At 37.1% G+C, this 25,669-nt stretch overlaps 1 protein-coding gene and 1 non-coding gene across 8 annotated transcripts in view; both read left to right on the top strand.

The window, feature by feature from the left end:
- NAALADL2 (N-acetylated alpha-linked acidic dipeptidase like 2) overlaps positions 1 to 25,669 on the top strand; it is a 1,288,446-nt gene that overhangs the window by 1,237,710 nt on the left and 25,067 nt on the right. The window lies entirely within an intron of this gene.
- On the top strand, positions 9,920 to 10,022 carry LOC120368422 (U6 spliceosomal RNA). The gene has a single exon (XR_005582564.1). It is a non-coding gene; the product is annotated as a U6 spliceosomal RNA (small nuclear RNA).

Below are 25,669 nucleotides of genomic sequence, written 5' to 3'. Positions count from 1 at the left end.
CAAATGAAAACAATTTTTTATATCAAAAAGATATTTGCATTCATGTTTATCATGGTACTATTCACAATGGCAAAGTCATAGAATCAACATGAGTGTCCATCAACATATGACTGGATTAAAAATATGGTACATGTACTCTATTCTCAGTATTCTATACTAAGCAGTCATCAAAAGGAATTAAAGCATGTCCTTCTTGGAAACAGGAATAGAGCTGGAGGTCATGACCCTAAGTGAAATAATTCAGAAACAGAAAATCAGATACCACATGTGCTCACATATAATTAGGAGATAAATGATAGATGCACATGGACATATAGAGAGAAATAGACACTGGGACTGCAAAAGAGGGAGAGTTGAAAAGTTACACTGTTTACTATTTGGGTGATGGGTACACTAAAAGCCCAAACTTCACCATTGCATAATATATTCATCTAACAAACCTGCACATATACCTCCTAAATCTCTAAAAATTTGAGAAAAAGGTTATGACATATTTAAACAGTTTTTATTTAACTTATAATTCTATGAGACACAACATATAAATACATACCTTTCTGTTTAATATATACATATATAATGTGTGCATTTATATGACATAATACATGTATGTGTGTGTATATATAGTATACATATATATATTTACGTATATATATTTCATGTGTGTGTGTGTGTGTGTGTGTATGTATAGTTTTATGTAGTGTGAAAGTCTAAATTTGTGACCCTCTAAGAATGAACGTTCTGGGCTAAACAGTCCTCCTACTTCATTTTTTCCCAGTATCTCTTTGCCTTCTGCTGCTTCTCCGATATGCTCTGGACTAAACATAATATGTATAAACAAAGGATATAACTAGAACCAAATAATTGATGTAAAAGTATACAAATCTTAATTATGTCCCGATGTGGTGACTCATGCCTGTAATCCCAACATTTGGGAGGCTGAGGCGGGTGGATCACCTGAGATCAGGAGTTTGAGACCAAACTGGCCAATGTGGTGAAACCCCATATCCACAAAAAATACATACAATATCCGAGTGTGGTGTTGTGCACCTGTAACCCTAGCTACTCAGGAGGCTGACAAAGGAGAATCACTTGAACCTTGGAGGCGGAGGTTGCAGTGAGCTGAGATTGCGCCGTTGCACTCCAGCCTGGGGCACAAGAGGGAAACTCCATCAAAAACAAAACAAAACAAAACAAAAAACCAAAAAACCAATAACAATTACAACAGAAAGAAATCTTTATTACATGTGAGTAAAAAATAAAATAATAAATGTGATACTTTTATAAAGTAGTGAAAACCTTATCATGGCAGACATTAAAATATAGTCTGGGTGGCCATAAGCAAGTATTTGGACCACATGAGGTTTAAGGTGCTCATTATTGCTAAAGTTCTGTGATCACACATGTCACTGAATCTTTCAACATCTTAATTTCTACATCTACAAAAGGAGATGATGGAATGAGACCGCTCTATAATATAAGACATTTCCAAGCCTGATATTTGGTAATTTTCCTTTATGATCTTAAACTCAAATTCACATTTAAAATCCATACTTTACATATTTTTCCAGTATTATGACTTTACATTATAATTCTTTGGAAAATATACATTATTATAATAATAGATATGGTTAAGACACTTTATATGCTCGTTGTATTTTTTTTTTTAAGTATCAGGGACAAAGCTGTCACCTTAAGTTACCTTCCCTGATGAGGTATATTCTAGTGGTGGGAATAGGAAAAAAAAGAACAAAATAGTTAAATAAATGTAATAATGTTAGATGTAATAATAGCTAAGCAGAAAAATTAAACCACATTACTAAAAATAGCATTATTAAAAGTCATAAAGTAGATAACTTAAGTTTTTAAAATATAGTTTGTAAATTATTCTACGTCTTTTTCTTTTAAAAAAAAATTCAGAAATTAATACAAGCTATATGTAAAGAACATAGTTTTGCATATTATAATACAGCAAACTTTCTCTATTTGTCTTTCTGGGCACTTGCACTGGATACGGAAGACCCCTCTATGGTCTAAATTATGCATCTGGTAAACTTTTTATTATCCATTCAAAACTATTTATGAACACTGTTTACTTTATCATGCATTTTCATGGAGGGAAACAGGGGAGTGACAGCGGGGCGTGGAGAGTTGGTAGGGGGATGGCATGGGGAGAAATGCCAGATATAGGTGAGGGGGAGGAAGGCAGCAAATCACACTGCCATGTGTGTACCTGTGCAACAATCTTGCATGTTCTTCACATGTACCCCAAAACCTAAAATGCAATAAAACATTAAAAAAAATTTAAAAAATAAAAATTAAGGGAAGAAAAAATATAATAAAAAAATAAATAAAAAATATCACTACTATCAAATCCCAGCACTGTAAAATTTGACTTGTTGCTCTTGAGCAGATCTAGGGAGTCCATGAGCCCCACACATTGGTGTTCCAGAATCTAGGGATCCATGAGCCCCACGTTGGGCACCAGAATGTAGGGAGCCAGCTCTATTTCACCCGTGGGTACCCCGAGTTTGGTGGCAACAAAGGAATGAGAGAAAGACAGATTAAGAGAAAAAGTGGGATCAGGGGACCATCACTTTATTACTCTGGTGGAAGCAGCGAAGGTCCCAATCTCTGATCATCCACATTATTTATTGATTACAATCACTTTGATCTATAGGGTAGGGGTGGAGTGATGGTGGAGTGAATCAGTGAGCGGAACTGGTGTGTCTTTCTAAGGATTGGTAACAGTAGCAGTTTGGGGGTTTCATAAAAGAACATGTGGTATCTTTAGCTTATTAACTATGTACAGCTGTTGGAACATGGACCTTACAAGGAGCCTACAAGTCTGGCTACATCATAGTGCTGTGAAGGGGTTTTACACCCTTGAGCACAATGTTTCTGGTAACAGAGCCAGATCACCCTGCACCGGAACATGAGGCATGGAGAGGCCTTCCACAGTTTGTTGTTCCTTGTTTATATGTTACTCATAACCAATTTATGTAGGCACTGCTGTAAGTCCTTTCTCCTTTGCTGTTTTTCCCAACAAGTAGAGAGGTGATTACGTATATTTTCTCAAGAATTCCAAATTTTCTATCTCACTCTTTCCTTTACAGTCATTCCGACAGGCAATGCTGTACCACTCCTGGGCACTGGGAGGAGATTTCTGGGCACCTGTGTTTCGCCATTAGATCCTTTTTTGCTCCCTGTAGTTATTACTCTACAAAAGCAGAGCAAGGACTCTGACCTGGTAAACATGTACATTCCCACTATAATATGCTTTTCTTAAACAAATTGATAGTCTTTATTTTTTTAAAGCAGGTTTAGGCTTAGAAAATAATTGGGAAGAAAGTCTAGAATTCTCACATGACTCCTCAGCATCCCTCCTCCCAGACACAGTTATGTCTATTGTTAATATCTTGCAATAGGGTGTTGGTACATTTGTTCCCATGAACCAATCTTGATACCAAGTTACCAAGCCAATATCGATACAAATTAAAGTGAATAGTTTAATATCGGAATTTACTCTTTAGGTCGTAGATTTTTAAAATTATACTTTAAGTTCTGGGGTACATGTGCAGAACATGCAGGTTTGTTTTTAAAAGTGCAGGATTTTTAAAAGTGAGAAGGTATACACGTGGGCTTTGACAAATGTATAATAATATGTATCCACCATTGCAGGGTCATATAGAATAGTCTTACTGCTCTAAAAATCTCTCGTTCTCCACCCGTTCATTCCTGCCTACTGAACCTCTGGCAACCACTGATCTTGTTGCTGTCTCCATAGTTTTGCCTTTTCCAGAATGTCACATATTTGGAATAGTATAGTATGCAACCCTGTTGGATTAACTTCTTTCACTTAGCAATACTCAGGACATTTTCTCCATGTTCATTTCTGTTATCATTGAGTCATATTCCATTGTATAGCAGTACCAGTTTGTTTATTCATTTATCTATTGAAGGGTATTTGTGTTGCTTTCCAGTTTTGGCAGTTGTGAATAAAGCTGCTGTACATATTTTTGTCCTTTTGTGTGGACATACTTTTCCATTTATTTCAGTGGATACTAAAGTATGCGATTGCTGGATAATATGGTAAGCCTATGTTTAGTTTTGTAAGAAAGAGCCAGACTGTCTTTCAAAGTGGCTATACCATTTTTTCCTGCCCACCAATAGTCAATGAAACTTTCTGTTGATCCACATCTTCATCTGCATTTGTTGTCAGGGTTTTGGATTTTAGCTATTCTAATAGATGTATGTTGGTATTTCATTGTTGTTTGAATCTGTAGTTCCCCAATAATATATGATGTTGTGCATCTATTCATATGCTTATTTGCCATCTATATATTTTATTTGATGTGGTATCTGTTCAGTTCTTTTGCCCATTTTTTAAATTGAGGCTTTTTTCTTATTGCTGCGTTTTCAGACTTATTTTTATATTTTGGATGCCGGTCCTCTATTAGATACACGTTTTGCATTACCTCTCAGATTATGGCTTGTCTTTTCATTCTCTTGACAGTACCTTTTGCAGAGCACGAGTTGTTAATTTTAAACTTGAAGATTAAATTATAATTTTAATAGAATTCAGTGTAACAACTTTTCTTTCCTGTACTTTTTGTGTCGTACCTAAAAAGTTAATGTCAAACCCTAGGTCACCCAGATTTTCTTTTATTTTAGCTTCTAGAAGTTTTACAGTATTGCATTTTACATTTAGGTCTATGATCCATTCTAAATTAATTTTCATGAAAAAGATAAGGTCTGTGTTTTGATTTTTTTTGCATGATGTCCAGTTATTCCAGCATTGTTTAAGACTCTTTTTTCTCCATTGAATTGCCCTTAATTTGTCGTAAGATATAGTTTTAATATTGCTTTTTGTGATTAGCATCTCACTTGTCCACAGTAGAATAGCTTTCAAAATTGAGAATACCAAATAACAATGATATTATAGGAGAGCACTGGACTTGGGAGTTTTAAAAGTGAGAAGAAATTTGGGATGAAAAATGGTCTTTTTCTTCTTAGATTATCTGCAGCAAGATAATTAGCATCTCTGAGCATCAGTTGCTCATCTCCTAAATAGATTTCAAAAGATTGTTAATACTTCAGACTCTGATAGTGTTCTCATTTCCAAAGCTCCCTCATATCACTGTTAACCAAGGGAGACATACTTAGAAATTAAGTAATACAAGTTCTGTTTCCCCAGAATCACAGTAGTGAAGTAGTTCCTTCATGTTTAATTTTCAGTTTGTTGTCCTTCCCTTTATTAAACCTTTGCTAATTGCTTGCCACCTGAAGGGTTGTGACATCTCATAGAAAATAAGGAGTTTGAAAACGGACATTAAATATGCAGTTTAAAAAGAGTAAATAAAATATCTAAAATTAATCTGAGGACTCTAAATGGCAGACCTTCTCCAGTAGAAAAGAATTTTCTCAAATCACTTTCTTTAGGTGTCTGAGGAATACTGTTGAAAGCGTCATGGCCTTCTGAGGCATATTCTCCTATCTGTTTTAAGGTTTGGCATTTGAACCACTTTTTAGATTTTGGCACCAGCCATTTTGTGACTGAAATTTAATATATTTTTTCAAAAAATGCTTCTTCCTAGCTTATTTTAGCAAATTTCAGCAAGATTTCCAGCCTTGTCACAAAATATTCCATTGTTTAAGGGTATGAGTCCTTGCGGCTACTCTCGTGTCTCTGTTATCTCCTTTCTTCACTCAACCATCCACCAGCTTACATAGTCTTAAAATTAGAGCAGTAATTATTGCCAAATGATTGGACTAAACTAAAGATCTCAACTAAGAAACAGAAAGATCGTTGATTTTAATCTTTTAGTATACAAATAGCCATGGGATTTCAAAACTGCTCCCAGCAAAAAACGTAACAAAATATTTCTATTAATAGGCTGCTACTAATATGTAAGGTATATAAACATAACTCCACATTTATACATTAAGACAGCACATCTGCATAAAATCTCATTTTTATTGGGAGGCTGAGGTGGGTGGATCACGAGGTCAAGAGATCAAGACCATCCTGGTCAACATAGTGAAACCCCGTCTCTACTAAAAATACAAAAATGAGCTGGGCATGGTGGCTCGTGCCTGTAATCCCAGCTACTTGGGAGGCTGAGGCAGGAGAATTGCCTGAACCCAGGAGACGGAGGTTGCGGTGAGCCGAGATCACGCCATTGCACTCCAGCCTGGGTCACAAGAGCGAAACTCCGTCTCTAAAAAACAAAAATCTCATCTTCAGTCTATCCGCATGTAAAGAGATAGCAGTTAAACAGCAATAAGTGTTTCCTTTCCTCTCCATTCTGACACACACATAGAAACACACTGCTGCATTACTGTGGTGAGGTAGGATTACAGGGAAATTTTACAAAAGGCTAAGAAATTTGGAGTGGCTTTGGAAAAGAGAATCAGAGATCCACTCTTTCATTTGTATTGATTTGAAAGGCATGAGAAATCAAGCAAGCAAACATGAGCCAGTATCTAATTCTGGCTGAGAGAAAGAAATAGGACTCTTAGGAAAAGTGAACATCCTCCATCATCACCATTAGAGATTAATTAAAGTCTAATTATTATATTTAAAACAAAACTGTTGATTATGCTTCAGTATCCTATTGTTCATCCTTATGTATGGTATTTCAGCTACATCTTGGCTAAGCAGACTGTAAGGACTATGTAAGTAACTATATTTATATTATTGTTTCTTTGAGAAAACACTGTGAGTTCTAAACAATAGCTGTAATCAGGAGTTCGGGAGCACATCCCATGTGTAAGTTGAGGGACAGTATATGTATGTGTATATACCTGTGCCTGCCTTTATGTGTCTCTGACATTGTGTCCTTATGGAAGGTGTCACAGCAGGTTCATAACAAAGGAAATTATTTCAGAAATGGCCAGAACGACCTTGTGGAAGTTCAGAGGACCATTTCAAACTAATCCGAGCCAAGGCCATTTTTTTGTTAGCATCCTTGAAAGCAGAAAAATAGCAATGTAAATGTCAAGATGCTTCTACCTTTAACCAAGAATAAAAAAAGAAAACAATCCACTAGAAGTACTTTTCAAACACATAAGCTCCCAAAACTTTGCTTTTGAAATATGTTAGAACCAGTTTATATTTAGGCAAGCAGTGACTTGAAACAGAACTATTAAACACATTTCTCGGGTATTATATGATCAGTTTCCAGCTACATATTCAGTATATACGTAATTTTAAGAGGTTGAAACCCAAACCCCCCAAATCATTTCAGAATAACAGTGATCTCATTATACAGTTTTCATTGTGTTTTAATTAGAGTTAGTTATATAAGTCTTAATAGAATCTTGTGTTCCGTGTTTGATTGGGATAATGACTACTTTGTTCGGGTTGTACTTTCTTTTAGTGAGGTGTGGGTGGTCTGAATGAACTAAAATCCCACCATTGTTTCTCTTGTCATTAATTCTATCAGCAATGCCTCTGATTTCTTTAGACTATGAAAAATAACTAGTGATTAAGAATTACCATAATGCTTTAAAAAATTTTTAACAGCAACCACTTACACAAAAGAATCTATATATGAATACAAAATTTGATAATCTACAGAATGACAATGTAAAATTTCCAAAAGAGGATTGAAGACCTGGTTCATATACAAAATCTTTGTAATGTTGATCATTATATACATTCCCTTTTACCCTTCTATGAATAAATGCATACATAAGTTTTATAATTATATGTGCCTTTCACATTTTTAAAGTTTCCACTTCTTAAAGGAAGAAAAAAAGCCCCCAATTTTAAGAAAAACCAGATTAAGATACCAAAATTCAAGCCTCATTTTTTTTCAATCTCTCATTTTGTTGATATTAAAACAAAAAAAAACCATATTTCATTATAACAGACAACATTCAAATGGAATTTGATTAGACATTTAAAAACTTGTCTTAAAAATTTTAATTGACAATGAAATAAGGATTATTAATCTGAGATCCAGTTTGCTAGTATCAACATAGAAATCTTTGTGTGTACAACTGTTTGGATTTTATAAAAATGTCCCTTTCAGTTTTAAAGTATAGTCTCATTTAAAGTGAGAAAAAATTACTGTTGCCATATTAGAAAATCAAGACCCGTTGCCAGTCTGAGGGTGACTTTGTGATTTGATTGTGCATCGAATAATTAAGACTAACGATAATAACAATACATTAGAGGATAATGTATTTATACTAGACACTATGTTGCACATTTTTCATATATTATTTGTAACACTGCTAACAACACTGCCACATTGGTCTTGTTATTCCCTTTTTACATATAAGAAAACTGAGGCTCAGGAAAAGTTAACATGTGGCAGAAGTGAGATTTGAACCTAGTTTGTTTTTTCTAAAACCATTACTTTCTACTAGACAATACTGCATACATTTGATCCAAATTATCGCTCATTTGCTCAGATATCATCAATAAATTTAGCTAGATTTTAGTTTTAATATAGCCATGTATGTATAGATTAAATTTTCCACATTTCAGAATTACATCTCCTAACCCTTGACAGGAGAAAATTGCATCTGTGAGGCAGCAAATTTATCCCTACTTCTGGAAAAGAGATATGCCTTATTGTACTGAATCAATAAAATTATCTTATTTTAATAAGATAATTATTAAAATAGTGTCTATCTCTTCATGTTTCCATAAATCTTAGATGTAATTTAAAAAGTGGAATATTTGTCTGCTAAATCTCATATACTATTGTTAAAAATGGGAGGAGGGCTTAGTAGACTGGGAGCTTAGAGTTGTGAGCTGAAGACCCAAAAGACTCCAGAATAAGTCATTTAACTTTCATGACATTTATTCTGGTAATAAATTAAGTAAGAAAAGATGAATCTAGATTCACCACTGAATTTCCAAGACAGTGAAAATATTAGTTGAGGAAGTATTTATAACTAATACAAATTGACTTCCTTTTCTAAAATGCATTTCAGGTAAATAATTATTTCAATGGGGGAAGAAAAATAATGAAATCTAGGTTCTCTTTGAAACCATGTTAGATATTTTAGCATTTGTTTCTTCCTGTTTTATCTATTTTATTTTTATGTGTGTAAATATCTTTCTGATTTAATCTAAATCAAAGAGAATTAAGAGAAAGAATTAAGAGAAAGAATCATGCCGAAGCACCTAATACCTCATTTTGCTGCATAATGAAACGAAAGTTTCCAATTGCTGTGTAAATCATGTGTTTAGTAGATGAAATGTTCAGGAATCATTTTGCACTTGACATTTTCTAGATTATGAATAGCAAAATTCTCTTCTTATAATAACAAAGTAGATCTGTAAGCCACCAAAAAATATGGAGCAGGTATAGAATATTGAGATGATACACGAAGAAAGCAGTGGGAGCCAATAGGCATGATTCTGTAAAGCACATATTTGGTCCTGTACACCATCCTCAGTGGAATCCTTTATTCAAATGAAAGCTTACATGAGCTACACTAGTTGGCAAGTAAAGGGACATGAATGTTCCTTCTTTCTCCCTAGTCACTTCAAAGGAGTACATGGTTTTTCAGCCGCTACTCTTGATTGTGCCGCTTCACCAGTCTGCTTACATTTTCAGCGGATAAAAACAAGGTCTGTGAATTGTACTTAGATTAGATCAACTTGTAAATTTATCAGGGCAATAATGGATGAAATGGGAAGTAGTCACCCCATAGTCTATAGTTAGAGCCAAATATAATAAACGATTCAATGTATAATTGATATAATCCTAATTAAACTGCAACAAACCCTAAAATTACATATGGTAGGGTTCTAGTATTTCCTCTAAGTCTACCATTATCTGACGAGTTTTGCTGAGAAAATTAGAAAGCAATCCAAGTATTAAAATTAGTAATAATTTTAATAGAATTATAAGTTTGTCTGTGCATTAAAAGCATTCAAGACTTAAAAGTCAAGGAAGTGCTCACTTTAGTATCACAGATATTAAAATTGAAATGATACAGAGATTAGTACGGCCTTTGCACAGGATGACATGAAAATTCATGAATTGTTCCATATTATTACAAAGAAAAAATAATAGTTTTTTTTAAAAGTTGAGGAAGCTTTAAGTTTCCTTAGCTTTCTTTAAGCTAAGTTTCATAGAATCAAGAACACTGGAACTGAAATAGAACCTTTAATGACAATACCAGCTGCCTGCAGTTCTGAAGCAGGTAACTTCCAGGATGCCTGGAAACATTGCTGAAGGAAACAGGTTCAGTTCTACTTCTGCCTTCCAAGTCCTGCATGATTTTTTTTTTTTTTTTTTTTTTTTTGAGATGAAGTCTAGCTCTTATTGCCCAGGCTGGAGTGCAATGGCGCAATCTCAGCTCATTGCAACCACCATCTTCTTGGTTCAAGTGATTCTCTTGCCTCAGCCTCTGGAGAAGCTGGGATTACAGGTGCCCACTACCACACCCAGTTTATTTTTTATATTTTTAGTAGAGACAGGGTTTCACTATGTTGGTCAGGCTAGTTTCAAGCTCCTGACCTCAGGCGATCCACACACCTCTGTCTCCCAAAGCGCTGGGATTACAGGTGTGAGCCACTGTGGCTGGCCAACTGTTGCAAATTTTCTATCTTTTTCTGCACCTTGAAAAACATTTGTTGACTAATTTATCCAGAGAAACCTTCTTGGTCCTTTGTGCTGTTTTCCCTGGATCTTAAAAGAACTGGGCCCTGTCTTGTGCCATAATTGGTCATGGTGGGGTTTTATTGGGGTTTTGTTGGTCCACAACAGGTTTTATTGGATTGTTCCATTTATAATACATGTCTATGTCAAACAATGGTTAGGCTATCAGTATACTACCTATGGGAATTTTAAGAAAACAACAACAACAACAACAACAAAAAAAAAAAACCTCATGTACCAGGCACTTAATACACTCAATGCATATTTCTGGCCTTCACAATAGCTTATGTAATAATTGTTGGAGCTGGTAATTTTACCAGGCCTTTCTTGTTTCAAAGCCCTCTCCCTCTCTCCCTCCGTGTACTCCCAGGAGCTTTATATACAGTGTTTTGATCTACCAAATGACTCATCTGGTGGATATTTTCCCCATTATATATGTAAGGGCTCTGAAGTTCAGAAAAATTAGTTTTTTTCTTCAAAGTTACCAGACATGGTAAATTATGTAAATTGGTTAAGAAATTAAACCTGGTTACAGACATTCTGAGTTTTATTAAAAAAAAAAAATTGGCAGGGCACAGTAGTTCATGCCTGTAATCCCAGCATTTTGGGAGGCCGAGGCGGGTGGATCACCTGAGGTTGGGAATTCTAGGCCAGCCTGGTCAACATGGTGAAACCCCATTTCCATGAAAAATACTAAAAATTAGTCCAGCATAGTGGTATGCCCCTGTAGTCCCAGTTACTCAGGAGGCTGAAACACGAGAATCCCTTCAACCTGGGAGATGGCGGTTGCAGTGAGCCAAGATTGTATCACTGCACTCCAGCCTAGGTAACAGAGTGAGACTTTGCCTTAAAATAAAAAATGTAGTAGCTTCACAGACAGGAGTGGTATAAAAAGAAGATTTAAAACTGAGTGTGAATAAAATGATCATATTATGAGCCAAAAGAGAAGCAGAATGTATTTTATCCTACACACACAAAAATGGATATTTAATATTTTGCTGTTACTTCTATCCAGACTATATGATTAATGTCTGTGGCTTGGGTGATACTTTGTTTGTTGCATTTCCTGATTCTCTTTCTAATCACTGCCTTTCTTACCTGTAAGTTAGAAATTGATGCTGCTTTTTCAAAATACTTACCTTAAAATTACTACTGATTCTGTTATAATTATTAATTCAGCGAGTACATAGTGCCTGCCATATGCAGAACCGTGCCAGGCACTGAGAATACAATGCCCAAAAATATAAATCTCAATCTTACCCTTGTAGTCTTTACTTTCTATTGGGAAGAAACAGAGAATAAGCGGACAAAAGACCAAATAGATATGTAATCACAAACTTTAAAATTGTCTTGAGGGAAAGAAACATAACCCTTTCCTTTAAGGTAGATTAATAGATTTGGGGGAGTAACTTGGGTTGGGATTGAAAAATGAAACAAGAACCTAGAGGCTATAGAGAGGGCTAAGTCTTACTTTCAGGCCCTTTAATATCTGACTGTAAGTATTATGCTTTTATCTATTTTTCTATAATCTATCTGTCATCCTGTATTCTGTGTATCTCTGATTGCTATGTATTAAACAGATTTTAGAGGTAATGGAAGAAATGGGAACATTAGAAATGACGTGTTCTTTTAATAACCTAGAATGTCAGTCAGGATTTTCCAGAGAAACAGAACAGTGGGACAATAGAAGATTGCGTATGTGTATTTGTGTGTGCGTGTGCGTGTGTGTGTGCGTGTGTGTGTGTGTGTGTGTGTGTGTGTGTCTGTGTATGTCTGTGTATAATTTTAAGGAATTGACCCTTATGACTGAGGAGGTTGGCAAGCCTGAAATCTGTAGACGAGGAAACTTGGGGAAGAGTTGATATTGTAGTCTTGACTCCTGTCTCTGTAGGTAGGCTGGGGCAGGCTATAAGTTTAGTTAGAATTTCTATATTATATTAACAGTCTAAGGCTGAGTTCTTTTTTCTTCAGGATACATCATGTTTTGCTTTTGAGGCTTCCAACTGATTAGAGGAAGCCCACCCACATTGTCAAGGGCAATCTCCTTTACTTAAAGTCAACTGATTATAAACGTTAATTACATCCGTAAGATTCCTTCACAGCAACATATGGACTAGTGTTTGAAGAAACAGCTGGGCAGTATTGCCTCATTCTGTTGACACATAAAATTAATCATCACAGAGATCATGTTGATGGGGGCGGCAATGGAGAGAAGATTAATTTGTAACATTTCGGACATATAATCTACAAAAACTTCATGATGGATTAAGGTATGAGGATAAAGATAAGAGAAGAAATCAAGAATAACAGGTCTTTCTCATGAGCAGTAGGTGTTAACAGCTGTGATTCACAAAGAATGAATCTTTTCTAAATGTGATTCTGCTGATTTCGGCTTAAATAATATGATTGACAAGGCGAGATTACTTTTGTTACTCACTTTAAAGAACTAAATAATCTTGAGAAGGAATTCTGTTTGTATCTGTTTAGTCATATTTGGTAAATCCTAATGTAGACTAAAAATTTGCCTTGCCTTTTCTTTCTCATCCAAAATAATTACATGCAAATAGTAATCTATTCTTTATGCAATAACGTGAAATGGGAAGAAACATAGCCAGATATTTTTGGAAGGGATAGCCTTCAAATGTGCCAGGTACAGTGTCTCCAATTTTTTTTTTTATTGCTAATCATAGTAGGTCTCATTTTCTAATCAAAGCTTACATATGCTACACCAGGGAGTTTGGATGATATGCTAACTCAATCTAATTTTACACAGTATAATTCAAAAGCCAACAAAATATAGCCTTGTCAGACACAAAAGTTTTACAGGGAAGAACGTAATACAGGCACCAAATGTTAAGTATCCTCTCTGCAGGTGGTTGTGCATTTCCTGTGCTTCCAATTTCTCTCTTCTTTCCTGAACTATGAAATTAAATAGACAGCTTTGAATAACTAAAGAACAGACATTTTTTCAAAGCTAATTCATAATGCCACCTTCTTTTCTAAAATAGAATATCACATGGATGAATAGAAAATCATTTCAGACATAGAAAGTTAAGAATTAAAATGTAGTAAAATATTTTTCTAGATTAACTACTAGAGGTTGATGAGTACCTTGCTTCATTTTATTTCAGAAAATGTTTACCCTTTGATTTTATATATTTGTTACTGTAAGTCACAATTGAAAGGCTAGATAATCCATAAAATCATATTTTCCAAAGTCAAATCATTCATTTTACATACAATTTTGATTAGGTTTAGACAGGTTCCATTTATCTTAACTCATTAGTGTTATGTTATATTAGTAGATTTTCTACGTAGATTAAACTTTCTCTAAGTAAATCAAAAGTTTTGTGATTTCCATTTTATTTCATAAAACTTTAATATCTATTATATAAAAGGTATAGCCTAAATGTACTAGTTTTCTGTGAATTCATAACAAGTTGCCATAAATTAGATGGCTTACCACAACTGAAATTTATTTCTTCCCAGTTCTGGAGGCCAGAAATCTAAACTCAGTAGGTCAGCAAGGCCACATTTTCTCTGGAGTCTCTAAGGGAGAGTCCATTCCCTGTGGCTGCTGGCTTTCCCTTGTTTGTGACCACACCACTCCATTCTCTGCCTCAGTCTTCATGTGGCCTTCTCTTCTTTGCGTATCTATTTAATCTCTCTCCATCTCTCTTTTACAAGGAGATTTGTGATTGGATTTAGGCACATTTACATAATACAGGATAATCTCCTTATATCAAAATCTTTAATCACATCTGTATTAGTCTGCTGTCATACTGCTAATAAAGACATAGCTGAGACTGAGTAATTTATAAAGGAAAGAAGCTTAATTACTCACAGGTCAGAATGCCTGGGGTGGCCTCAAGAAAAGTACCATCATGGTGGAAGGGGAAGCAACCACATCCTTCTTCACATGGCAGCAGCAAGAATTGCCAAGCTAAAGAGGGAAAAGATCCTTTTAGAACCATCAGATCTCCTGAGAACTCACAATCGTGAGAAGGGTATGAGAGTAATTGTCCCCGTGATTCAATTACCCTCTACTGGGTCCCTCCCAAGACATATGGGCATTATGGGAACTACAATTCAAGAGGAGATTTGGGTGGGGACACAGCCAAACCATATCAACATCTGCAAAGACACTTTTTGCAAGTAAGGTAACATTTACAGGTCCTAGGCAGGCATCCCCAAACTATGGCCCATGGGCCGCATGCGGCCCCCTGAGGCCATTTATCCAGCCCCCCACTGCACTTCAGGAAGGGGCACCTCTTTCATTGGTGGTCAGTGAGAGGAGCACAGTATGTAGCGACGCTCCAACGGTCTGAGGGACAGTGAACTGGCCCCCTGTGTAAAAAGTTTGGGGACGCCTGTCCTAGAGATTAAAATTTGGATGTATATTTGCAGTCAACATTCAGCCCATGACACCAGATAATATAAGGAATATGGGTGTAGATTAGACAATGGCTTTTTCCCCTCATAGATGTGCCAGTTTATTAAGCTTTACTTTTGTTGTTGTTGTTGCAATCCCATCCTTGTATGTTATGTTTTGTGAACCTGGGACCAGGACTCTACAAACTCCATTTTCACTTTGCCAGCTGACTTCCTGATAAACTCTGATAAAGCCATAAAAGAAAGCTAGAAGCCAGGAGGAGGAAGAAAATACGCTTCTTTCTACTTACCATTTGTTCCTGCCTTTGCTTTCTTTTCCTGTCACTGCCACTCTAACAATGCTTCTTCACCTAGATAGTGACAGTTCGTTCTAGTAGTAGGAGTTCACACTGATTTTCACTTTTTCCAACATTAGTTAAATCAGACTCAAAATACTCATCAGAGACACTGGCATGAGTGGACTAGAGTCCTTCCTCATAGGTCTGGGGTCCACTTACACAGGGTTCCATCTCTGATCTCAGGGACATCAGTTGTAGCTAAGCAGTGGCCCCTATTCAGAGGCCTGAGTTTCAACTTCACAGGATACTTCCTCTGAGCTTCTAAGCTTTAATAACTCCAAAATTTTCCATTCTCCAACCCTAGGAATAGTAGATCCTTCCTGCCATTGTAACCTAACCTTTGTGACATTTTAGTATTTCTTCCACAGCATTTTAGGGTTTCCTCTGTGCCTTAGAATATAAAATACATGTAAAATATCTTCAACAATAATTGCCAAAAAGATAAAGAAACGGTTACAGAGAAACCAAGGAGTAAAAGTTTTGTATTATCATTTTGTTCCACTGGGGTAAGATTTAGGCAGGCATCATCGTAACAGGTAGATGGTACTTGAGCAGGATCTTAATAATTAGTAGACTCCAGTCTTCAAAAGATAGTAATGAGAAAGTGGAAGGGCATTTCTCAAGAAAACCTTACCGAAAGGTATCACAGTTGTTATGTGTCTCAAAATCTGCTTAAAACATTTAACCTTCTCTTGTTGATTGAAGGTCATCAAGTTATGTATTGTTTTATAATACAATAAAGCCCTCAAAGAGAGTCATTTGCTTCTATTAAAAAAATGACAAATATTCTGCTGCTGAAAACTAGAAAAAAATGAATAATGTTTTGTTATTTTTTTATTTCTGTATTTTTATTGGTTGCTTCTAATTGATGTCATCGTGTCTAGCTGCTAGAACCTGATGATGATTGCTTCAGTTATTCATTATTATTATACCTCTCTTAAGAGACAGTCTGTTGGGCTTTGTGAGTTATTTGCCCTTCCAAATGCTGCTTAAGGTTATTTTAATTTGATTGCAGTGTTCAGGAAGCATGACCTCAGAATAAGTAGGAATGTTCCTGTCCATAAATAAATTCATCTCGATCGTAGCTCTCTTCCTGGTACAGGAGAGTATAATTTTAACTTTTCATGTGGTTCAGGGGTATTCATCTTAAAGTGATAATCAAAAAAAAAATTTGCTGAGAGATCTTTGAGACCTAAATGTTTTTGGCTTATAAGGCCAATATCTAAGGTTCCCTAAAATAAACACGTTTTAAGATCATAAAAATATTGACAGTAAACACTAGCTATTTGCAACTAATTGCAAAGCAATGAGTTAACGTACGTGAATTCTGTCAGTAAGGTTGACTGAATTTGAGAATATTAAGTCAACTATATATTCACTCTTCCCCCATATAACATATGTGGTTTATTGTGCCCACATAGTCTCCTTTTAGAGATTGTAAATTATACTGTTTATGAACTCTTGATGACTGAAACACAATTGGAGCTTGAAGGTCAAGCCAGCAAACTGCATCCTAAATTCCTATTTATTGGTGATGTATGGCACTGTTAGTAAGCACTGTTATACTCTGTGCTGCTTCAATTAAAGATCTGTCAATGTTTCTAATACACATTATTATTTCAGGATTTGATCATGTGACCACTTATCCTTATGCTGAACATATGATGAAAGGCCTCAGCAGTGGGAAGGCATCTTCGAGTTTTTTAAACAAGATTATATGATATTTATTTGCTTTCCATGATATTAAAATTTTAATAATATTTATGGTAAGCTAGACATAAACAGGCAGCATGCAGCCATAAATATATGACTTATATTAATGCTGAGAAACTGTTATTTCAGATTTCCATTTCATTACCTATATTTATTTTAAAAGAAAAGATTAGAAAAAATATTTTTTGGACTGCTGGGAAGATGGCCGACTAAGAACAGCTCAGGACTTCAGCTCCCAGTGAAAGTGCAGAGGGTGAATGGACGCCACATTTCCAGACGAATTTTTGTTGCCCACAGACCAGGAGATTCCCAGGCAGAGGGGTCGCCAGTGCTGCTGTTCTGGCCAGTGCGGCTGTTTTGGCCCCCACAGGGCTGATTTGGCCCACGCGGCTGCTGTGACCATGCCCTGCCATGGCGGTTCTCAGTACAAAAGCCACTGGTCTGGGAGCCCTCTTAGCTGGCGATCGGAGCCCTGAGATGGCAGAGTTGCCCATTCATCTGAAATAGCGAGCCAGGCCAGGAAATTCCTAGGCAAAAAATCCGCCAGGAGCCGGCACCCCTGTTTGAGCCGACTCAGTGAGTCGCAGCACGGGAGATCCCAGGGCCTTTTCAACAAGCGACTGGAATGCGGGGTGGTTCAACTTAAAAGAAAAGACTCTGAGTCAGGGAGCCAGGTGATCAGGCTCGGTTGGTCCCACCCCTCCACCCCCAACAACAACAACAATGACACAAAAACAGTAATTGAAAACGCTCTGGGTTGAGCGTTTCACAGCAAGCACAGCTGAACCTGGGACGGTCTGGCTCTGTGGGTAAGGGGAGTCTGCCATTACTGAGACTCTCCACCAATACGGAGGCAGGCCGCCGTTACTGATGCAACCCACCGTTGCCAAGGCAACCTGCCACAACAGAGAGAGTCCACCATAACAGAGGCGGGGCCACCATTGCTGAGGCAGTTCTAACTATGCCCATATAAACAGGACTGCAGGGAAGAGCTCAGGGCAGCTGGGCAGAGCCCACAGCAGCTCAGCAAAGCCTCTGCAGGCAGATAGTGACTAAGTGGGCTGATAGCTGGGTGGGGCAGACCTGAAGGAAAAAACAAAAAGGGCAGCAGCACAACGGAAACTCATAAAACCCCAACTCCCTGGGACAGAGCACCTGGGAACAAAAAGCGGTTTATGAGTTCAGCTGCAGCAGACCTAAACGTACCTGCCCAGCAGCTCTGAATGAAAAATGGAGCTCACAGCTCAGGACTTGAGCCCCAATAAAAGATAGACTGTCTCCTCAAGTAGCTCCCTGACCCCCATAGATCCAAAGAGTCACCTCATAAAGGAGAGAACGGACTGACATCTGGCGAGCATCCTTCTGGGACAAAGATAGTGAAAGAGGAAACTGGCAGCAACTCTTACTGTTCTGCAGCTGCTGCAGGTGATCCCCAGGCAAGCAGGGCCTGGAGAGCACCTCAGCAGTCCTACAGCAGAGGGGCCAGACTGTTAGAAGGAAAGCTTTAAAAAAAAAAAAAAAAGAAGTAACTTCAGCATCCATGAACTAGAAGCTCACTCAGAGACCCAATCTGAAAGACAATAACTACAAAGACAACAGGTGGATAAGCCCACAAAAATGGGAAGTAACCAGCACAAAAAGGATGAAAATTCCCGAAACCAGAACACCTCTCCTCCTAAAAGGGATCACAACTCCTCACCAGCAAGGGAACAAGACCAGATGGAGAAGGAATGTGATGAAATGAAAGAATCAGACTTCAGAAGGTGGGTAGCAAGAAACTACAGTGAGCTAAAAGAACATGTTCTAACCCAACGCAAAGAATCTAGGAAACTTGAAAAAAGATTGGATGAAATGTTAACAAGAATGGACAACATAGAGAGAAATATAAGTGAATTGATGGAGCTGAAAAACACAACATGAGAATTTCGTGAAACATGCACAAGTTTCAACAGCTGAATTGACCAAACAGAAGAAAGGATATCAGAGGTCGAAGATCAACTCAATGAAATAAAAAGAGAAAGCAAGAACAGAGAAAAAAGTGCAAAAAGGAATTAACAAAATCTTCAAGAAATGTGGGACTATGTGAAAAGACCTAATCTGCGTTTGATAGGTGTAACTGAATGTGATGAAGAGAATGAATCCAAGCTGGAAAATACTCTTCAGGATATTATCCAGGAAAACTTCCCCAACCTAGCAAGGCAGGCCAATATTCAAATCCAGGAAATACAGAGAACACCACAAAGATATTCCTCAAGAAGAGCAACCCCGAGGCACATAATTGTCAGATTCACCAGGGTTGAAATGAAAGAGAAAATTCTAAGAGCAACCAGAGAGAAAGGTCGGGTTACCCACAAAGGGAAGCCCATTAGACTCACAGCAGATCTCTCAGCAGAAACCCTACAAGCCAGAAGAGAGTGGGGGCAAATATTCAACATCCTTAAAGAAAAGAACTTTCAACCCAGAATCTCCTATCCAGCCAAACTAAGCTTCATAAGTGAAGGAAAAATAAAATCCTTTGCAAACAAGCAAGTACTCAGAGATTTCATCACCACCAAACCTGCTCTACAAGAACTCCTGAAAGAGGCTCTACATATAAAGGAACAACCAGTACCAGCCACTCAAAAAATATACCAAATGGTAAAAGAGCATCAACACAATCAAGAATCTGCATCAACTAACCAACAAAACAGCCAGGTAGCATCAAAATGACAGTATCAAATTCACACATAACAATACTATCCCTAAATGTCACTGGACTAAATGCCCCAATCAAAAGACACAGACTGGCAAATTGGATAAAAAGCCAAAACCCATCAGTGTGCTGTATCCAGGAAACCCATCTTACATGCAAAGAAACACAAAGGCTCAAGATAAAGGGATGGAGAAAGCTCTACCAAGCAAATGGAGAGAAAAAAAAAAAAAAAAAGCAGGAGTTGCAATTCTCATCTCTGATAAGATAGAGTTTAAAGCAACAAAGATCAAAAGAGACAAAGACGGACATTACATAATGGTAAAAGGATCACTGCAACAAGAAGAGCTAATGATCCTATATATTTACGCACCCAATACAGGAGCACCCAGATACATAAGGCAAGTTCTTAATGACTTACAAAGAGACTTAGACTCCCACACAATAATAGTGGGAGACTTTAACGCCCCATTGTCAATATTAGACAGATCAACCAGACAGAAAATCAACAAGGATATCCAGGACCTGAACTCAGACCTGGAACAAGCAAACCTAATAGACATTTACAGAACTCCCCACCCCAAATCCACAGAATATACATTCTTCTCAGCACCACGTCACACCTACTCTAAAATTGACCACATAATTGGCAATAAATCACTCCTCAGCAAATGCAAAAGAATGGAAATCATAACAAACAGTCTCTCAGACCACAGTGCAATCAAGTTAGAACTCAGAATGCAGAAACTAACTCAGAATCGCACAGTTTCATGGAAACTGAACAGCCTGCTCTTGAATATTGACTGGATAAACAATGAAACGAAGGCAGAAATAAAGATGTTCTTCGAAACCAATGAGAACCAAGACACAACATACCAGAATCTCTAGGACACATTTAAAGCAGTCTGTAGAGGAAAATATATAGCAATGAGTGCCCACATGAAAAGAAAGGAGAGATCTAAAATTGACACCTTATCATCAAAATTGAAAGAGCTAGAGGAGCAAGATCAAAAAAACTCAAAGCCTAGCAGAAGACAGGAAATAACTAAGATCAGAGCAGAACTGAAGGAAATAGAGACACAAAAAAACTCTTCAAAAAATCAACAAATCCAGGAGCTGGTTTTTCAAAAAGATCAACAAAATAGACAGACCACTAGCCAGATTAATAAAAAAGAAAAGAGAGAATAACCAAATTGATGCAATAAAAAATGATAAAGGGGATATCACCACAGATTCCACAGAAATCCAAACCATCATCAGAGATTATTACAAACAACTCTATGCACATAAACTAGTAAACCTGGAAGAAATGGATAAATTCCTGGGCACCTGCATCCTCCCAAGACTAAACCAGGAAGAAGCCGAAACCCTGAATAGACCAATAATAAGGTCTGAAGTCGAGGCAGCAATTAAGAGCCTACCACCCAAAAAAGCCCAGGTCCAGATGGGTTCACAGCTGAATTCTACCAGACATACAAAGAGGAGCTGGTACCATTCCTTCTGAAACTATTCCAGACAATCCAAAAAGAAGGAATCCTTCCCAAATCATTTTATGGGACAAACATCATCCTAATGCCAAAACCCAGCAGAAACTCAACAAGAAAAGAAAACTTCAGGCCAATATCCATGATGAACATAGATGCAAAAATCATCAATAAAATACTGGCAAGCCAATTGCAACAGCATATCAAAAAGCTTATCTACCATGATCAAGTAGGATTCATCCCAGGGATGCAAGGCTGGTTCAACATACACAAGTCCATAAACGTAATTCACCACATAAACAGAACCAAGGACAAAAACCACATGATTATCTGAATTGATGCAGAGAAGGCATTTGACAAAATTCAACAGCCCTTTATGCTAAAAATCCTCAATAAACTAGGCATTGATGGAACGTATCTCAAAATAATAAAAGCTATTTATGACAAACCAACAGCCAATATCATACTGAATGGGCAAAAACTGGAAGCATTCCCTTTGAAATCTGGCGCTAGACAAGGATGCCCTCTCTCACCACTCCTATTCAATACAGTATTGGAAGTTCTAGCCAGAGCAATCAGGCAAGGGTGCGGTGACTCAAGCCTGTAATCCCAGCACTTTGGGAGGCCAAGACGGGTGGATCACAAGGTCAAGAGATCGAGACCATCCTGGCCAACATGGTGAAACCCTGTCTCTACTAAAAAAATACAAAAAATTAGCTGGGCATGGTGGCAAGTGCCTGTAATCCCAGCTACTCAGGAGGCTGAGGCAGGAGAATTGCCTGAACCCAGGAGGCAGAGGTTGTGGTGAGCCAAGATTGCACCATTGCACTCCAGCCTGGTTAATAAGAGTAAAACTCCGTCTCAAAAAAAAAAAAAAAAAAAAAAAAGAAAGAAAGAAATAAAGGGTATTCAAATAGGAAAGGAGGAAATGGAGGAAATCAAATTGTCTCTATTTGCAGATGATGTGATCGTATATCAAGAAGACCCCATCATCTCAGCCCAAAATCTCCTGAAACTGATAAACAACTTCAGCAAAGTCTCAGGATACAAAATCAATGTGCAAAAATCACAAGCATTCCTATACACCAGTAATAGACTTCAAGAGAGCCAAATCAAGAACGAACTGCCATTCACAATTGCTACAAAGAGAATAAAGTACCTAGGAATACAACGAATGAGGACTTTAAAGGACCTCTTCAAGGAGAACTACAAGCCATTGCTCAACGAAATAAGAGAGGACACAAACAGATGGAGAAACATTCCATGTTCATGGTCAGGAAGAATCAATATCATGAAAATGGCCATACTGCCCAAAGTAATTTACAACTTCAATGCTATTCCCATCAAGCTAACAATGACCTTCACAGAACTGGAAAAAAACACCTTAAACTTCATATGGAACCAAAAGAGTGCCCGCATAGCCAAGTCAATTCTAAGCAAAAAGAACAAAGCAGGAGGCATCACACTACCAGACTTCAAACTATACTACAAGGCTACAGTAATCAAAACAGCATGGCACTGGTACCAAAACAGAGATATAGACCAATGGAACAGAACAGAGGCCTCAGAGGAAATACAACTTACCCACAACCATCTGATCTTCGACAAACCTGACAAAAACAAGCAGTGGGGAAAGGAGTCCCTGTTTAATAAATGGTGTTGGGAAAACTGGCTAGCCATGTGCAGAAAGCAGAAACAGGACCCCTTCCTCACACCTTACACCAAAATTAACTCCAGATGGATTAAAGACTTAAACATCAGACCTAACACCATAAAAACCCTAGAAGGAAATCTAGGCAAAACCATTCAGGACATAGGTGTAGGCAAGGACTTCATGACCAAAACACCAAAAGCAATGGCAACAAAAGCCAAAATAGACAAATGGGACCTAATCAAACTCCACAGCTTCTGCACGGCAAAAGAAACAGTCGTTAGAGTGAATCAGCAACCAACAGAATGGGAAAAAAATTTTGCAGTCTACCCACCTGACAAGGGGCTGATATCCAGAATTTACAAAGAACTAAAGCAGATCTACACGAAAAAAACAAACAAGCCCATTCAAAAGTGGGCAAAGGATATGAACAGATACTTTACAAAAGAAGACATACAGGAGGCCAACAAACATATGAAAAAATGCTCATCATCGCTGGTCATCAGAGAAATGCAAATCAAAACCACATTGAGATACCATCTCACACCAGTTAGAATGACGATCATTAAAAAAATCTGGAGACAACAGATGCTAGAGAGGGTGTGGAGAAATAGGAACACTTTTACACTGTTGGTGGGAATGTAAATTAATTCAACCATTGTGGAAGACAGTGTGGCGATTCCTCAATGACTTAAAAATAAAAATCCCATTTGACCCAGCAATCCCATTACTAGGTATATATCCAAAGGATTATAAATCATTCTACTATAAGGACACATGCACACAAATGTTTATTGCAGCACTGTTTACAATAGCAAAGACCTGGAACCAACCCAAATTCCCAACGATGATAGACTGGATAGAGAAAATGTGGCACATATACACCATGGAATATTATGCAGCCATCAAAAACGATGAGTTCACGTCCTTTGTAGGGACATGGATGAACCTGGAAACCATCATTCTCAGCAAACTGACACAAGAGCAGAAAATCAAACACCACATGTTCTCACTCATAGGTGGGTGTTGAACAATGAGAACACATGGACACAGGGAGGGGAGCACTACACACTGGGGTCCGTTGGGGGAAAATGGGGGAGGGACGGGGGAGTGGGGAGGTGGGAAGAGATAGCATGGGGAGAAATGCCAGATACAGGTGAGGGGAAGGAAGGCAGCAAAACACACTGCCATGTGTGTACCTATGCAACAATCTTGCATGTTCTTCACATGTACCCCCAAACCTAAAATGCAATTAAAAAAGTAAGTTAACTATTCATAATAAAAATCTTGTTTTTACTAAAATAAAAATAATTTTTTTTAAATCCTTATTTTCAAAAAATGCTTGGCTTATTTCTTCTCCCTTATCTGATGTCTATAAAGAGTATGCCGAGCCTAACAATATAGTAAAGTACACATAAGTAGTTATAAGCTTGACTCATTGGTTTGTTTGTATGAAAAAATAATTATGAATAATTTTTTAAGGAACTCAGTTAGCTGTTTAGTTAAAAAATAGCCTGTGGTTGTGTGATCGGGACCTATAGAGCTATGCTGTTCAATGTGGTAGCCATTAGCAATGTGTGGTTACTGATAATGTGAAATGTACTTAGTGCAAATTAAGATGGTAAGTATAAGGTATACACTTGATTTTAAGACATGCTACCAAAAAATAAAAACGAAGTGAAAATATAGCATTAATAATTTCTATATTGATTCACATCGAAATTATTCAGTAAATAATAAAACTACCTCATGTCTTTTGTATTTAGTTTAATATACTACTAGAAAATGTAAAATTATACATGCAGCTTACATTATCATTCCACTGCATAGTGTTCCTGTAGATGTTCTCAAATATCCCACATTTTTTCTTATAGATGATATACCCAATTGATTTGAATTGAATAAATGTAGGATGTTTGGTTTATGATATATCCAATATATGATCAGAAAGTAGTAAGGCCTTTTTTATAGAAATTCTCCATTACCCTAACCTTGGTTGGTGATGTTGTTATAGGTGTCTGTGACAGTGGATGTGAAACATAGAAGTGGGAAGATGTAAAAGAAAAACTAAATTTGGGAGTCCATAGGAGTGAGTGTCGGAGACATTAATTAAAACAAAACAAAATTCAAACTTAAAACATTTGTTGAATGTAAATTCATTCATCTGTGATACTGACTATAGAAAAAGAATATTTTTATCCTTGAGTAATATTATTTTCAGATGAAATTACTTGTAGTAACAATAGTTATTACTCAAAATTCACCTTATAGCTACTAAACTTCTGCAGCTATAATCTGATTTCTTTAGAGCCTCATTAAAACAACAACAGCAACAAAAACTCTGCTGTTTGCGTCATTCATAAACTCATTAATTCAGCAAACATTTAATGTGCCTATTCTCTTGTAGGCATTGTGTTTGAAACTAGATGATCCAAAGATAAAGTACTTTCTCTTTCAATTCTTATTAGATGCTTATTTTGCATTCTTTTGCTAATTTATAATGTCTGTTAGCCTGAATTTGTCTAAGTCTGTAATCATGGTTGAAATTGCTTTGGGCACCTAACCCCATTGTGTTATCATACATGGATACTGCAAGAGTCAACAGAGAAACAATAATGTGTTAACATTACAGGAGTCCAAGTGGGCTAGGAGAGTTGTAGCAGCGGTTAGACAGGACATCACCACACTTGTAGTATTAGTGTACAATAACAAATAAATTACATTAATAGAATGGAGTTATAAAGTATTTTAACTGAGCCAGTGTTGGAGCTTTC

This window comes from Saimiri boliviensis, chromosome 9 (genome assembly GCF_048565385.1).
Source record: "Saimiri boliviensis isolate mSaiBol1 chromosome 9, mSaiBol1.pri, whole genome shotgun sequence".
Lineage (NCBI taxonomy): Eukaryota > Metazoa > Chordata > Mammalia > Primates > Cebidae > Saimiri > Saimiri boliviensis.
This window is presented reverse-complemented; position numbering and strand designations above follow the sequence as displayed.